Source organism: Corticium candelabrum, chromosome 4 (assembly GCF_963422355.1).
Source record: "Corticium candelabrum chromosome 4, ooCorCand1.1, whole genome shotgun sequence".
Lineage (NCBI taxonomy): Eukaryota > Metazoa > Porifera > Homoscleromorpha > Homosclerophorida > Plakinidae > Corticium > Corticium candelabrum.
Window position 1 is genome coordinate 6,832,359 of NC_085088.1, and position 17,599 is coordinate 6,849,957.

Consider the following 17,599-nt stretch of genomic DNA (forward strand, 5'->3'; position numbering starts at 1 on the left):
GTCCGCCTTCATTGTGCTGATCGAGACGTTCTAGAGCACAACGAGACACCGTTCTGTCCATGATATTCATTGCCTCTAGAACTCTCAGGAGACCCAGATTGCCTGCGTTCCTCTGGATCACGGCCAGAGCTGTTGAGGTCCTGATCACCTACAGAAGTGTGTTGGAAATACGTGTTTCCGGAGAAAAAGCTGGATGTTTTACGTGAAAGGAGCTAAAGATGTCTTTTGGAGCTCGCTTCCAAATCAAGCTATGAAATGCTTCGTTGGAGTTCTGATTTTTTCCCCTTTGCACCTTCTCTAGTAGATCAGAATCAGTGAGGCGCTGACGGCTTGGCTCCAACAGGGCCAAACCCTCTTGTGCGATGTCCTTCTCCTTGTACTTGCGGTGATACTCAGGAGTGTGGCTGTTGTATTTGCACCACGCGTCCTCACCTTCGCGGCAGTACTGATGGTCATTAGAGAAATGACCATAGATGCCTGGACACTCTGCTCAAATAGTTCACATACACAATCTACATCACCAATAGATTTAGCAGCTCGAGCTATAGCTGAGGGAACAACGTTAGCTCCCATGTTACGAATTATGCCCTTGAGTCTTCTGTTTAAATGTTCCATGGTCAAATAACGGGGCACATTGCATCCCACACGACTTCTCCTGTTCACAAAACGGCTCCATTTTATCTCCTCAGCTACTCGTTGAGACAAAGAATTTATTTGCAAGATCATGAGAAATGCTTCTTTGCTATAATTTCTCCTGCCTGATTCCCTGAAGAGCATCATAAGTAACTTCCAATACCAAATCACTCGGTCACCATCTCCTTCTCTAATAGCATCATGGAAACCATTGGATACGAGACTACGGCTCGGAACATCTAGGTCATAAACGTGAACTGCATCATGAAGAGTTGGCCGTTCTTTGGGACTTCGAAGCAGCGCAACAAAAGAATCAATCATACGTTTGCACAAAGATAGTACTGAATCATCTTTCTGAATTGACATCAGATGTTGTGTAGCTGCAACTGCATGAGCTTCCCAAACTAAGTTGAAGAAGTCTTCAGCAGCCTTGAAGCTCTTAGCAGGATCTGCATGAACACTGGTCCTGTTCAGCACATGCTTTAATGAAACAGTGTGCCCTTGTCCCTGCTTGACCTATCTGAGAACTGGCGTTTCCATATAGCTTGCACAAGCATCATTTTGGTACAGTTGTTAAGCATTGTCTATTATATAGTACACTACCACTCGTACCTTGTCAAAGGTGACGCGAGCATGCCAATCTTCTACTACTGGAACCAATGCATCCAGTCTGTCTTTTGCGCTGTCATGACTGGCTCTCAGAAACTTCGACCCTCGTGCCCGAGCAGCTGTGAGTTGATCCCCTTCCAGTAAAATTGGGAGGAAATTGACATTCCTCACCAGTATTGCTTGATCTGCCACATCAAGCCTGCTGTCAGTTGAATGTGAGGGAACATACTCTTGCAGGCAGGCAAGAATTTTGCACATTTCTGGCAAGTGATTTTCGTTGTGTAGCAGCACACCTAATGGTACCTAAATATGAACATGAACGTTGTTACCATGCCCAATACACATAGCCCAATGTTTGTCACCATCTTACATTTAGTTGACATCTCCTTCTGGTACTTGCAAGGAACTTGCCACACCACATCAACTGCCTGTTGTTTAAAGTCTTTCATTCGGCAAACAAGAACCCTGTCACGGTAAGATCGTGTTTGAGGATCAACTCGCTGATTGGATGGCCTAATGTTTTTGTCGATATTATCGCCCACTATTTTTAAATCCACTCCACTGTAATTGAGGGTGCATGACATCTCTAGCAACAGAAAAAATAGTAAATAATTGGAAGAAGTTTACGTCATCTGCAGGCACAGGAGGCATTAATACAAACAGTACATACATATTCTATATTTAAGAGAGTGTTGACTAATCTCTCCAAACTTTATATTTCATTTCCAATTTCTGAAATAGTGTCCTCAATGTCAGTCAATTGATCTCAAAGAGAACTTGAGAGTGAGTCAGACTGAGGTTGATCCTTGGAATGCCCATTATTCACAGGTACCATAACTTCAAGTTGTTGTGCTAAGTCTGTAGATGTGTCAACTGTCTCGTCAATTGTTCGGTTTACTTGCCTGTCAGTTGTGTCAAATGTAGTGTCTATGTCGGTCATGTCTACAGTCTGTTTATCTGGTGAATCTGAAGCCTGGTGCAAGAGAGAGAGTGGGCAGATTTACTTGACACAACAACACCAATAACCTCATTTTCTGTCTACATGTTATAGAAAACCTCAGTTAATTAATTCAAATATATACAAGTAGCTTTAAGTACCAGGAAGTGATGTTTCAGGTTATCTGACCTAGACTTCACCTCAGAATCAAAGTTGGCACTTATTACGCCCAGCAGGTAAATTGTAGCTCTGTATGACATGCAAACCATCAGAGGTTGTAAACAAGAAAATACCTACAGGTGGCACAAAAACAATGTTGATAATTACTGGATTATGCGCATTTCAAACTCCTGAACTTGTTTGGTGGTGGCATTTCCATACAGCAAAAGTGAAACTGCACGTTGTACAAGAGACAGATGTTTATGCTGTTGCTTTAGAGCCATCGAAGCAATGAAGCAGACGAGTGGCTTGTGCCTCTCAGTTTCAGCCACCAGGATGCTAATTACATTCAATAGTGTGGGAGCATACATCTGCAGCTCATCCCAAATTCCCTCCCATGAGAAGTTTAAAAGTGCCTCATCATCCATGAACACACTGGATTTGCCAAGTTTCCTGATGTTTCTCATTTCTCTGGCAGTCAATACATTCAATGATTTGATGGCAGAGTTGCATTTTGCTGCTGACATCGGAAACAAGGACCCTCGAACACACCTTAATTGCCTTCTTTCTTCTGGGAGTGGAATTTTGTATGTTCTAGGTCCTGACTTGTACTTTAAAACCACCTATCCAATCAGTCATTCTTTAGCAATGTCTACAACATGTCTCAATGATATACTCTACTGACCTTTACACTAGGAGACTTTTTGGTGATGACGTTCTGGGAAGGACTTGGAGTCCTGTGACGAGGTGCTGCACATGCAGCAATAAACAAAAAAGCAAACGAACAGACTTGTAGACGAGAACAGTAGGTCATTACCAGCCGTCATGGAAGAAGTGTTCTTGGCAATAAACAGCGTCTCAAACAAAGACGGATACCATTCTAGAGATTGTAGAAGGCCAAGTGTGCGAAGTCCATCGCGCAGCTGATCAAGTTCAGCTTTGATGTTTAATGGGCAATGGTGCACAGCTATAGAATGGAGTATCTCTTCTTGGTGGCTTTGGCTGACAGCCTTGGTATATCCCACCTCCACAAATTTTTGAATTGTTTTCTCGTCGCTGGACACAGGACTGATACTGTCAGTTGCTTGAGATAGCTGAGATGAAACTTTAATTGTTTGAGGAAACACTAGCCATTGAGTGAACATTAAATAAATAACTATCGTAAACGGTATCTAGACGTACCTGAAGAGCTTACGTGGGAAAATCTTCGTCAGGAATGTCGCTTATTTCTGGCCTAATTTCTGTGGCCGCCTTTCTGCAAAGATATTCATACGCACAAGGTGCAAAGAAAGGAAAGCCTATTCCGTCTTGTATTACTGCCATAGACATCAGCGTTGCAAATTTCCGATAATATTCATGCTTTACAATAATAGCAATAGATTATATACACAGTGCAATAATCGCGGATAGAGCTTTGTTCGATCAAACTACTTACTTGAAGATGCTGAACGCTGTGGGTAGGAATGCAACGGTTGTGAATCCCAGTAAACAGTGAACCGCGGGCATTTCTACCAAGTAGCTCCACAATTCTCTTCTGACACTTCCAGTGTCTGGCTTCTTCGTCAGGAAATTGTACCTGTAAAACAAAAAGTACTTTTGATCAATAATTCGTAAATAAATTAGGGTTTTCATGTTAGTTTTACCAGGGGTGGTACGGCGGGATTATAACCTCGCTGCTCTAGAGCAGCCATAGCATCCATGAGGCAAATTTCGCGACGAACTTCCAATGGAAAAGTCTCATTGAAGTCAATCTGTTTCTGCAACTTTGGTAGTGCATTGCAAAGTGTCGCTGAATCGTCAGATTTACAACCTGTAAGAATAACGTATATAAATTATCTAAATTGAAGCATAACATCTTTTTATTGCTGCTCTGTATATTGCACAGAGGATTCTGGTTTATACCCTTTTCTGTAGAAATAACTGCCAGAGTTGAAATGCTTGTGTCATCCTATAATAATAATATTATGTGTCGTGTTCAACCAGATCAGTCTGGTTTGTAAAGTCTATTACAAGTACCGGAAGCAAACCCTGCTTCAGAAGTACTTAGACCATCATGGCTGTCTAGAAAGAAGACATGACTTTACGAAGGATCCGAGTAGATCCCAGAAGCACTGTTTTCTGTAAGTGCTGCAGGTTGTGATGACCTGGAATAATGTCCAGCCATCGTGCAATACCTGCGTGCACTGTGCCCAAAGCTCCCAAGACCACCGGAACCACCAGTGTTCGACAATGCCGCATGCGGCTTATCTCCACTCGGAAGTCGCTGTACTTCGCCAGCTTCTCATCATGTTTCTTGCCAACGTTGCCATCAGCAGGACAGCTGATATCAATAAGAAGACAAGTGTTTGTCTTCCTATTTCTGAGACAGATGTCTGGACGATTGGCTTTGATCTTCCTTGCAGTGGGGATAGTGGTATCCCACATCATAGTAATGTCATCCGTCTCCACACGCCTAGCAAGATAATGCCGGTACCATCTGCTCTCCACTGGAACCTCAAATGGCGACAAACATTCCAGTGAATGATGGAGGCCAGCTGATTGTGTCGATCAGTGTAGTCCATCGGTGTCAAAGCACTACAGCCTGCCACAATGTGGTCGACTGTCTCCAGGCCTACACTGCACATGCGGCAAGTAGGACTGACATCACGATGTAGAATCTTGCGCTCATAGTACCGAGTCCGAAGAGCTTGGTCTTGAGCAGCAACAACCAGTCCCTCAGTTGCAACAAAGCAGCAAACATGCCTATGGTAACCATATACATTGGCCGTGTTCACACTAGGGGTAGAAAATCCTGCTTTCCGCTAATTAATCATAACATCCTTCTGTGTGATCATGCGGAAGTTGTGTTCTCACATGTTGAGCTTTCCAGTTGCCTCTAATTGGTAGTCTTATCAATCCTTTTTTGATAAACTAAACAAAGACATTGAAGAAGAGACAGCACGTATTCTGAGTATATGATATTCTTACTTCTCTAAATTCTGCTGGTATCGGATGCCGGGAGTTGTGCTGTTTGCGGACATGGCGGGCCCAGGACTGCTGGCCCTTGCACTCAAATGCGCATTTTATGCAGGTACAACGGCGTGTACCAAATTTCGCCTGAAGCCGTAGGACTCGAACCGCATAGGATTCAGGCTTGTTCTATGTGAAATTTGGTTTAGTAAATTTCAATTTTACTCACTTCGACTGCATGTACCTGGAGCGTCCTATGTATTTTCATCATATAGGCGTCCTGCAACACAAACAATGGATCTCTTGATTGACATTGCAATACCCCAGTACACATACAAGTTTGGAGAAAGGAATTCGAGTTGGCGGTGGTGGCCGCCTCTTTCTTCTTCTAAACAGGTGCAACTGCAGAGATAAAGAATAACGTATCCAGTCAGTCTAGAAGTCGGACACTAGCGAAGCAGCAGAGTATACCAGGTAACTGATTCCACTCATATCTGGTTCATCCTTCAACGAACTGATGATCGTGTTAAGATCACCAATAAGCTTCAAGGTTCCACTGTTCACAAAGATCCTTGGAAGGCGTTGTCTCTCACAGATAGGAATTTACCTGACTTTCTACAACTCCTCAAGAAACTCTCGACGAAGTGCAGGGTCCACAGCAGTCTGGACTGAGTTGAGATGTAGGAGTTTCCGTCCTTTCTAGCCGAGAAGCTATACGAGGATGTGTAGTCATCAGATCAGAACTCAGAGTCACAAGGGGATGGTGATTCCCTGATAGCACTGCACTGCACTGAATCCAAAGTGTCATCCACGGATAGGATATCACCACTATCTCTTGTAGATGAGCAGTCCTTAGAGAGAACAGTGACTGACTGAACAAGGGAGCCATCTTCCAAGTGATTAGCAAAGTCATGATCCTCTTGCATCATTGACACGACAGGTTTCCCACCGCGTGCAGCAGCCATCCTGACTGAAGCCATGCAAGGTGACACATTGTCAAGCAAAGGCGCGACAACTGAACTACTAGCTGATACAGCAGAAAGCACATTCAACACCGACACCTGCATACCAGTGCGATTATGGATCCTTTGTCTGCGTTCTTTATGACTATGTCGTCGCGTTTGCCGAGTCGTTCTAGGGCGGTGCGTTCTTCTTTGGTGAGGTTTTGGAATATCTTTCTTGTTGGTGTCGTCTCGGTTAGTGTTCTGCGTGTTCTTTCGATGTATTCTTCGAAGGCGGCGTTGTCTGTTTTGGGTGGGTCCCATTTTGAGCGTCTCTTGAACGGTGTCCCGCCGTAGGCGTGTGCGGTTCTCTCCGCGATTGGGTCGGCGGTATCCGTGTTTTCGTTTGTGGCTTCGTTGTTCGTGTGTCGTGTCGTTCGCCATCGGTTCGTGTGTAGTCTGAGTCTGAGCTTTCGTGCGAAGGCATCGAATTCTCGGATGGTGCGTTGTCGGTTCGGTTTTGTCTCTGGGTACGAACGTGAGTCCTTTGTCGAGTACTGATAGTTCGGTGTGTGATAGTGTGGCGTGACTTCTGTTTACGACGTATCTCCCGACGACGGCGGCGGCGGTGTCGTCGTCTATGGGCTTTGGATTGTTAGTGCTCGGGGCGTCGGTGGTGCGAGGCTCTAGTGTGCAGTTCGGAACATAATATCTATTATTATAATCATCTTTGCTATCGTCATCAATGTTTTCAGTGTGGTTTAAGAATCGACAATTAGAACTAGAGTCGGTGTCTGTGCTCGGTGTTAGCGTTCTGCTCTTCCGGCCGAGTCTTCTGCGCCGTAGTCGTGATTGGGCGATCGGGACGCTTTTTGATGGTGTTTGGTTCGACCTGTGTTTGTGTACAAAAGACAATACAGATTCAGTGTGAGTAGGAATATAGTCGGGTGTTTCAGTGTGGCCCTTACGTATCCGTTTTGTGTTATTACCGTTTGGTGTCTCATATGGCGTTTGACGGCGGTTCTTTCGAGTAGAGGATGACATTGGATGTTTCAGTTCGTTTCCTTTTACGTTTCTCCTCCTTCCATTGTATAGACGGGTTGTCGCCATATCTCGCTTGAGCTCTGTGGAGTGCCTCTGTGTTGCTTAGGTCTGTTGTTCTCTCTCGACGGGGTCGGGTTCTGCGCTGATTTTGTTTGCAATCTGGCGCTCCGTCTTGTCCTTGTGTGCTCGGATTTCTATTTGGACCTTATCATAGTGCTCGGTCAGTAAGTCGAGGGCGTCCGTTTTGTGGCTTAAGACTGGTTCGACGTCGTTTGAGATCTGTAGCCACGTCGGTACGAGATTCGCTTCCTTCCACATGTGTATGAATACCTACCCGATGGTGATTGATGCTCTCTAACTTGCGACACAGGTACGCGTGTCTGCTGAGTAGGCACGGTAGTGGTTCGGTCGTCACGTAGCTCGGATCGTCGGTTTGTATGTCGTTGGTCTGTTGGAGTAGAGCTAGTATATGCATCGTCTGGTTCTGTGGTTCCGTGGTGTTGTGCGTTCCCGGTGGCGGTATCTGTGAGGCGGCGGCGGCGGCGGGAGCGGTAGATATGGTGGAGGCGACGGTGGTCGTCGCGTTGACCCGTCGTCTGGTGAGACTTGTCGTGATGCCAGCCATTGGTACTTGTTCGGGGCAGGATATGCTGCCTCCACATTTGTAGCCGGTCGTCGTGGCGGTCGGCTGTGAGACGGAGATAGTGCGTGTCGTTTTCGGGTCGCGTTGAGCTCTGTTCGTTTCCAGGGCACTCGCAAAGATGTTGCGGAATGAGTTTGTATAGACAGACATGTTCACGTTTTTCGTATGCCAATCTCATCTTTTTTTGGTGTTTTCAAATGCCCAGCCTTCGCTCTGTCTCAATCGGTATGCACGGCTTGAGGCTCAATTTCGGCGGCCGGTAACCTAAACTAAATATGTCGCAAAATCCTGGATTAACTTCGAAGTAGTCTGCTCCAAAATAACGACTACACAAACGGAAGAATCACTCGGGGCTTGCCAACGATCTCTCGTTTGTCTGGCTTGGTCCGTCCACTTTTGTCCTTGTTCAGGGTCTTCGGAAACCGTACTACAGCACCTAGCTGCCACACATCGTCCAGTAGCGGATGCAGGATTTTCCTAAAGGAGAGGCCCAGTCTAGAAGAATGACACGTTTACGCATTCCAGAAAATGCAATATTTTGAACAATCACGAGCATTTAACGCAAATAATTGCATTATTTTGTTGCCAGTTTTCTAGCTATGACGATCATACACATTTTAAACAGTATATATGCTTACCACTGTTTGTCATGTTCTATAAACATTCAAAATATTTACAAGCTACTTTTTCAGCTATTCACAACGCCAGTTTAAATGCTCTGATTGTACAACTAATCAAATGTTCTACTAATGCAACTGTTTAGGAGAGTGGTATGGAGCAAAAGATGACGTTATGGTGTGAGTAGTACACATCTGCAACATAAACGTCAACACATTCTGGTTGTAAATTAATGCAATAAATATAGTCTATAAAAGTAGTCTTGTCTGTAGTACGAGTTGTACCAATTGGGAATATCCAAATTGACCATGAGACCTGCTAGTTTGAAGTCTGGTTTTAATAACAAATCCTTATTGAAATCGCCATAATGATTGACACTATGTCAGGGATCTGTGAATACCTTAACAGATTGGTCATAGTTTCTATGACAGTATCAACTGACACAAGTTTTGCCATGTTAGTTTCGCTTACTAATTCCAACACATCTAGTAAGGAACTTAATCCTATAATCTACTTCTTCGCGTCAGTCTTCATGCGTCTTTTCTTACGTATCTCCAACGTGCAGACCTCGGCAGATATACGTTGGTGTTAGAGGTACGTACCTGAAGACGTTTCGGTAGCAGTACGACGGAACAACTGTGGGTGTTTTAGTCACTTGACACTTGTGGCTCCTGCTTCTTTGTTCTTATTTGCTGTTGTAAAAATTTGATGTAATTATTAATGTAATTTGGTAAATGTAAATACTGCTTCATGGGTATGACGCGTGGAAGGTATTCCGTAGATGCTCTTGAGATAGCGCGAACCTTTTTTTTGTATGGTGCGCCTACGACGACTCAGCGCTCAGACGCGCCGTGTTTGCGCGTCAATGGGCCGGTTGCGCCAAGCAGCGGCGTACATGTCGCCGCTTGACGCTCGGGTTCTGCGTCGTGGCGACGGGGGTCCGGTCTCCTGGTAGCGGCGCCTATTCAGGATTTCTGTCTTGATCTTGTCTTCGTGAGTGGAGAATTTCGATATCTTCAGACTCCCAGCCGCGACGTCAGACGCCCCCTCGAGTCGCCTTGCGTAGGCCGGTCTCGAGTTCTTCTGAGAGCGAATTTATAGTCCTTTTGTGTTGCTGCTCGGTAGGGTTCATGTTCTCAGGGACTTCCAGCCACTCGGACATGACTTCTGAGGCAAGAGTCTTATCTCTGCCACAAAAAGTGCAAAGTGCATGCATTGATTCGTAGTTTGAAAACATTTCATGCAGAACTAGGAAGTCCAAAATAAAACAGAAAAGAGCGAAACTGCTTGCTATGTGAATAGAATATAGTTGACTCTAAGCCCGGTACAGGACATTCAGTTTTACCGTTCCAATTGGCCCACTCCTTCGCTGAACGTAAGAGATATCTTTATCAAATCAGGAACTGAGATCGTCAACAACTGTTCGTTTGTTAATGCCGTCTATGAGCAATCGAGTAAGTGTCAAATAGAATTCTGTTTAACTGCAAAGATGTGTAACAATCTTTGTCACCATGGAATGTCTCAGGTTCCCTTCCTTGGACAGCCATTGATTGAACCAGGTTGGTGATACACGCAAGAGCACACTATGCATCCATTCGATGCAGGAGTTTACCACGTTAAAAGACTACTCGAGCCAGAGGAGGGATGAATTTTATTCCATGGACCTATATACAATGCATTAAGATATAGTTTTAATTACAATACTTATTTTCAAGTTGTTCTTACTGGTTTGTGGGCTTCGCATGCTTCCTTGCCATGTTCTCAAATAGACTCGGTAGTCCGAGTTTCTACGTATGGCTAGCAGATAATTGGTAGGATTTGTATCGCCTAATTGCAAGCAAAATTCAACCTGGAATCGAACCCTGCCATTTCGCTAGCCATCAGATTAACTCTTTGTAACCCCCACCGGAGGAGCGTTTGAACAGGGCTTAAGCATTGTTCTATTTTGCACAAGAGCTATTTACGTCCAAGCGTTTTAAGGTACCTTGTCTTGTCTCAAGCCGAGCTAGGTGTTGATATACTGACAGAAGGCACTGGATGATGGGCAGAAGCAGAATGGATGTGAAGAGATTCTTCAAATGTTGTACATATATTGTCTACTATACCAATGCTCTTGGCAGCTCTAACAATCGAGCTAGGCTGGATATTAGCTCCCATGTTGTGAAGAATGGATTTTAGTCTTCGATTCAGATTCTTCATTGCTAGATCGCAAGGGATGTTACATCCGTTCTACCTTTGTTATTTACAAACGTTGACCATTTCGTTTGCATCGCCAATCTTTCGGGCAAGGTTTTGTTGTTGTACAAGTAAAAGCAATGCCTTTTTGCTGTAGTTGTGGCAGTTTGATGTTCTGAATATGATCAAAAGTGCTTTCCAGTATATAATTACACGATCGCCATCACCATCTCGAATTGCATCATGGAAACCGTGATACAGCAGACCTAGGTTGAATACTTCTAGACCGTACGCGTATACACCATCAGGATGAGCAGGAAATCCTGATGGAGATAGTTCAACAAACATCTCAACCATCTTGTCAGCCAGAACATCAACTGCAACGATGATCTCTTTGGTCAGAACAGCCTTGGCACTGGCGACCACGTGCTTGCCAAACAAGAAAAAAGAAAGCTTCTACAGCTTTCAAATCCTTGCTTGGGTCAGCACGGACAGTAGTTCTGTTGATTAGTTGTTTCAGCTGATGCAAGGTCCCCGCATCTTTTCCAGACTTCCCCGAATACAGACGTTTCCAGATGACCTAAACAGACTTTATCAATACCAGCCTCTAGACATGTAATGCATCTTGAGCACCTTGGCAAATGCTAATCGTGCATGCCAATATTCTATTACAGCCTCAAATCCTTCTAGGCGTTCATGACTGGTGTTGTGGTTGTCTCTCAAAGCAGCAGCTCCTCTAGCCGTAGCTGCTGTCAGTTGGTCACCACCTAACAAAACCTTAGAAAAGTCATGATCTTCCAGTGTTAAGTTCACCTGGCCGACCTGGTACGATCTTGTGACGGCAACAGATGGAACGTACTGCTGAAGGGTTTCCAAGATTTTGCACATATCTGGGAGTTTATTCTTATTTAGCAGCAGTTCTGCTAGAGGCACCTGATCAATCAAGCAGACAATGACAAGGCCAACTAAGTCGTGAAGTTTCCACTCATGCAGTTTTCATTGTGTACATGAATACCGCGGTAGATTTAGTAGCCATTTCATTTGGATACTTGCATGCAATATGCCAGTTCACTCCTGCTTGGTCAGAAAACTCAGACATTCTTGTGACTACAACCCTGTAAATCCGTAATAACCATTCATTACTTAACATGTCCAACAATCGCTAGTACAACTGCAATGTAAACCTTGACAATAGGTCTTTGAAATCACTTTTCAGTCTATTGACATCGTTGGTGGTATCTTTTTATGTAAAATAGATCCTTAAAAATAGTGTAAGACCAGGTAGTCAGTGCTGTTTGTAGCACCTGCCACAAACCTGGTGCTTGTCACAGACCAATCAGCTCACTAATATGATATTTACTAGGTATAGATGGATAATATCTTACACAATTATCTTGTCAACCAGTTACTTGCCAAAGTACTGCCCAAAATCGAATACTTCCGATACCTGGTTAGTTGTTGACTTTGCATACCAAAACGATTTCTCTTTCGCCAATCCATCTTTATCAAAATGGCGTAGAAATGGTTGGATAAAGGCAACAAGAGTGTTTTCAGTCCCACGGTCTGCTCGCACTGCTCGAGGACATCCTAGAAAATAGGTTGACTCACAAAATATTCTGCAGCAATATCATGTCACATATGTACCTCTAACATTTCTCACAGTCTCTATGTAATATCCAGCTATTACTCGCGGATCATTGTTCTTTTTGGAAACTCGCAGCCACAACATTTTGCGTGAATGCACACACTATACACACAGAAATTTTTACAATTGACACCAATAATCGGGAATATTACATTTACCCGTCTATACAGCCATGAATTGCAAACCCAAAATGCTTTATTTTATCATACCCGTCTATATGCCATACAAAATTGGGTCCCTAAATTTCAATGACATTAGAGCCACGTAATACAGCAAATATATCATTATACTACGTACGTACCTTATTGCAATATTTCCTTCGCTTTAATTTTCTGCCTATCCGTAACTTCACGCCCTCAGGGTCAATTTTTTGATTTAGTTTCATGACAACATTTCTACATTCACAACAGTTCCTGCTATATTCGTACTATACCACATAGATGCACAACAAACACATTTACAGCACTACAAGTAGTAGCGACAAAAAATATTATAAATTAATATTCTGTGTGTTTTTATGCTTCTCGATGATGGGCAAGTGGGGTCATTACCCCCATCTGGGCACCCACCTCTCCTCGGATACACTCGTAATATCAGGATCGAAATGCATCTGTTGCCATGAATCTAGTATCTGTTTGGAATTTTATACAACTTGCATGAGCATTGCGGTCAGATATGCATTAATCATAGAAATTACCTGCTTCTCAACATGAGTTCTACCATGAACCTTTTTCATAAGTTTAATGTTGGCAGCTTCAAATTCAAAGCACGAATGTGTCCAGAGAGGGCCAAACGACCGTACATGATCTGACATATGGAGGAGCAAGTGCAGATTGATTGTGCAATGCTCAACACCTATGTATACAAGGGTATATAAAGTATATGCAGGACCTTACTTCAAATTCAATGAAGATCCACAAGTTGAACATACCATACAGGTCCTCCCATATGTCGACGAAGTCCTGCAGACGGCTTTTAACTGACTTCAACCTTGATTCTGTTATATCAGACGAAAGGAAAGAATGCATTGCTGAAGCAGATAGAGCTGCATGGAGGCAGTTGCAAGGTGGCAGTTCATCATTTAGCACAGGGATCATGTAATACAGTAACCATGCTCGATACTGAGAAGCTGAAACCAGAATTTAAAATACAAGATTATACATCCATCCATCCATGCACAGATACATATACATACATACAAAAATCGACTAATTTACACATGCAGCATAGCAAATGTATGGCTAACTACTGATATAGAATCTGTCCAAATAGAGCTGAAAGATGCACTGTCTTTGCTTTTAACAAGCACTGGTGAATATATTGTTCAGGCATACATACATACATTTTTTCTTACAAGAGCCCCTAAGGCCATTGGCTTGTAGTCTGTTGGGTCTAACAACGAAACTGACAGAACGTCCATCAGAGTGGGAGCATACCTATGCAACTCCAACCAGACATTGTCCCAGCAAAAGTTGGTGAGAGATTCTTTGCCGCCCAGGAACACAGTCGATTTGTTCAGCTTCCGTAGCCTTTTCACTTCTCGTTTTATCATATTGTTCAGGCTGCTCATTGCAGCACCAGCTCCCTTTCTAGATTGTAGCATAAAACTAGACATTGCAGATAATGATTTGCGAACACACTGCTTGACAGCACGCCTTCTCCTTGGAGTCTTAAGTTTGAATATCTTTGAACCTCGTCTGTACTGGACAGTTAACTACTCATACACCACACATTATGAACCCATTTGTTAATAATTATTGATCCATTGCTGTGACTGCATGTGAGTTGCTGGTATGATCTAAACATGGGGATCTAGGACTAGGCGTCCGAACAATTGGAGACCCTGCTGCACCTGTCACAACACTCTCCTGCATGACTCAGCTGCTCAGTTGTGCAACTGCCTGTCTCAGTTGTGTCCAGATGAGGCCTTTTGGCTAGACTTCCACTTGTAACTGTTGTTGCTACACTAGTCAACAGTTGTTCAATCTAAAATTACAATATTCACTTGCTATTGTTGTTGTAGTTAGAGCTTTGTCATAAATCTTTACCTACCTCTCCCTTCAGAGCATGGCTGCGTTGTGCACACTTGACCAAATCTGTCAACTTCATTTCACAATTACTGCAAAGAAGTATGGAATCATCTGATTCATATCTCTGACAGTAAGTAACTATTGGGCGTCCCAAAGAGTTTAGGCTGACATTTTTCAACAGTCTTCTTGCTTCTGCACAGCTGCCACCATTAAAGTCTCTTTGTCTTCTTACGCTGCCATTCACTATTGAAAGGTTGGCAGCGCAAAAAACAAGCATCCATGGAAATATAATGTATAGCTATATAGCTGGACAACGTAAACAGTGAAAAAATAGCTGCAAACTGTCCCAACCAAGAGTTACAAAGCGCTATATATACAGACAACTGAAGGCAACAGATGACAGCAACAACCCCATGGCCCCACGCAACAACGTCTACGTCTACAGCCCACACACAAGACGTCACCTCGTTAGCCCACTTCTTTCTACCAAAAGATGACATGTACGTCGACTCCTGTCGACTTAGGCGGCCCTGACGAACGTTCAAACTGGAAGCAACGGTTGACAACAACCAACCCCACGCAAAAACGTCCACAACCGACGCACAACACGTTACCTCGTTAGCCCACTTCTTCTCTGTCGCAAAAGTACGTCAACCCCTGTTCACTTTGGCCACTGACGTACAGTACGTAGGATATAATCACATATGACGTACTAAAAGGAAACGAACAGCATTCAACAATCAGCGTGTACGTACAAGGACAACATCTCACGTAGGAAGTGCATGATCATGCAACTTCCGTACGTGACAGTACGGAAGCCAATGAAGTGTAGGACAGAGTGCTCGTCCTGTTGCTAGCTTTAACGCTGTAGCTGACGTCCAGACGAGCCTATAAGCAATTTCGCGAAGAACAACTCACCTGCCAAGTTGTCGCACAAGAAGACGTACGACCTGCGCGCTCTTGCCACGCAACCCGTGAGAGCAAATGAACTCGCCTAAAACAAGAACCAAGTCCAGCAGCACCTGCAGCAGACACAGAAACGAAAACTTCGCTGTACACCAGACTCTAATTACCAGATGAGTTCCCATCGGTTGGTCGCTTATAGATTGATTTGAAGTCGTCGCTGTCTGTCTAAGTCGTCTTCGTTCGCGCGAGCTGTAGCACTTTTGTGTCTGTCGCTGTCTAATCGCGCTAGTTTATCCGCCTCACCTTGCTGAGCACGCGCTTTCGCCATCCTGTCTCTGATTAGTCGTTGTTGTCTCGGTTCTTCGTCTTCTAAACGTTTGCGTTTCTAACTGGCTGCAGCTGCAGGTGTCATTGTGAGAGCTGTCTTCCTTCTCTTTGGTGTCATTGTGAGAACAACACAAAATCTCGCGTATGCACTGAAATCGAGCGTATAGCACTCCCGGATATTACGCAGGTAGACTCTTTAGGCGTAGTGTAAGTGCGTCGATAATTTAAATAGTTCACTAAAGGCATCATTTGCACTCAAGTGGAATTATTAGTCACAACTAGTATCACCTTGCATGATTGACACATGCCGAGTAAGACCAAACTTGGTCATCAGTCGTGCCACCGATGGCGGGCACCGTTTGGTATTACTGTCTTAGAGAAATAACTGGCACTATCTATACACACAAGAACACACACACAGACACACACACAGACACACACACAGACACACACACACACACACACACACACACACACACACACACACGCACGCACGCACGCACCTTGAACCTTATGCGTGTGTGGAACAACACCGCCTCTTGCAGCATCATAAATCATGTCCTGTGACAATTAAACCCGGTTGACAGTAGGACTCTGGCATAGCGTCTTATGAGCGTCCTGGACGCTGACAAGGACGCTAAAACGAGCGTCAGCGAAGACGCTGGCGCTGTATACCATTCACAGTATTGCGTCTTACGAGCGTCCATCGCAGAAAGAAGACACTGCGACAGTGGTCAGGCGCTGCAAAGTAACAACGTGTGTACAATGTGCTCGCGACAGACATGGACGACGACGTTTTGCTTTTGTTGCTGCTGCGCCGTTGTCTCAAGCGTTGTCTTTCATCCTTATGTCCTTGCAGTCCTTTGACTGAACTTGCCAAACGCATGGAAAACCACACACGCACGCACGCACGCACGCACACACACACCACACACCACACACACACCACACACACACACACACACACACACACACACACACACACACACACACACACACACACTCAATGAGAACTTCTATCGATGAACTAATGATTGATGCCATGTGAACGAATAGAATATCCCAGATACGTCCAGTTGCGCTGACTGACTTTCGATTGGTTGAAAACGAGCACCTGATGTTATCGGACGCTGGGTCACTTCCGGCTAGGACGCTCGATTAGAACTTTTCTCTATTCCAGCGTCGTGGACCCTCGCCTAGCGTCCTGCGAGCGTCGCGGACGCTGACATATTCACAGTGTGACGCTGACGCTCGCAAGACGCTCGTGCTAGCGTCGTACTGTGAACCGGGCTTTAGTCATTACAAGAACATGATTCTCAAAACTGACGGGAAAACGGGATGCAACCAGTAAAGCAATTGTACTAAATGTTACCTATGTCGATAATTACAACAAAGGGTTGTAAATCAAATGATTGAATGCACAAAATCAAAAAAATGTCAGGTTAACCTATTTCTTAGAGCACGATGGCAACAATTTTTTTTTGCCATACATATATTTGCAAAGATGGAGTGTTTGTTCAACAGACTGATCAGTGTGACATTCTTACCATGCATGTACAGTGTGTGCATCCATGGATGATGTGCTTTTAAAAAGGGTTGTCCTGCTTGGGAGACTCTCCCAGCTGGTGTGAGGTGTACATTAATAGCAGCTGGAACATCCTTTGTCATAGTGCTCAGTTTGTGTACTGTGGTGTACTGATGTATGGGAAGATTGAAGCCATGGTAGACTTGTTGTTTTCGTCTATGAGTTTCTTGATTCGATGGCAAATTTTGAGTGTACTGTTTATCTTTTTTACGCCAATGGTGCTTAGCTTTGACTCATTTGCCATGCTCTGGATGAAAACATTTCAAGCAGAACTAGAAGTACCAAATGAAACAGAAAAGAGCGAAACTCCTTGCTATGTAAATAGAATATAGTTGACTGTAAGGCCAGTATAGAAGATTCGATTTTACCGATACAATTGGCCCACTTCTTCACTGAAC

General features: G+C 44.1%; 1 long non-coding RNA gene across 1 annotated transcript; it reads right to left on the bottom strand.

The window, feature by feature from the left end:
* Positions 1-5,244: 5,244 nt before the first annotated feature.
* Positions 5,245-5,688, bottom strand: LOC134177874 (uncharacterized). Its single transcript, XR_009969568.1, has 3 exons — positions 5,624-5,688; positions 5,532-5,567; positions 5,245-5,476 (listed from the first exon to the last, which is right to left on the bottom strand). It is a non-coding gene; the product is annotated as an uncharacterized LOC134177874 (long non-coding RNA).
* Positions 5,689-17,599: the final 11,911 nt, after the last annotated feature.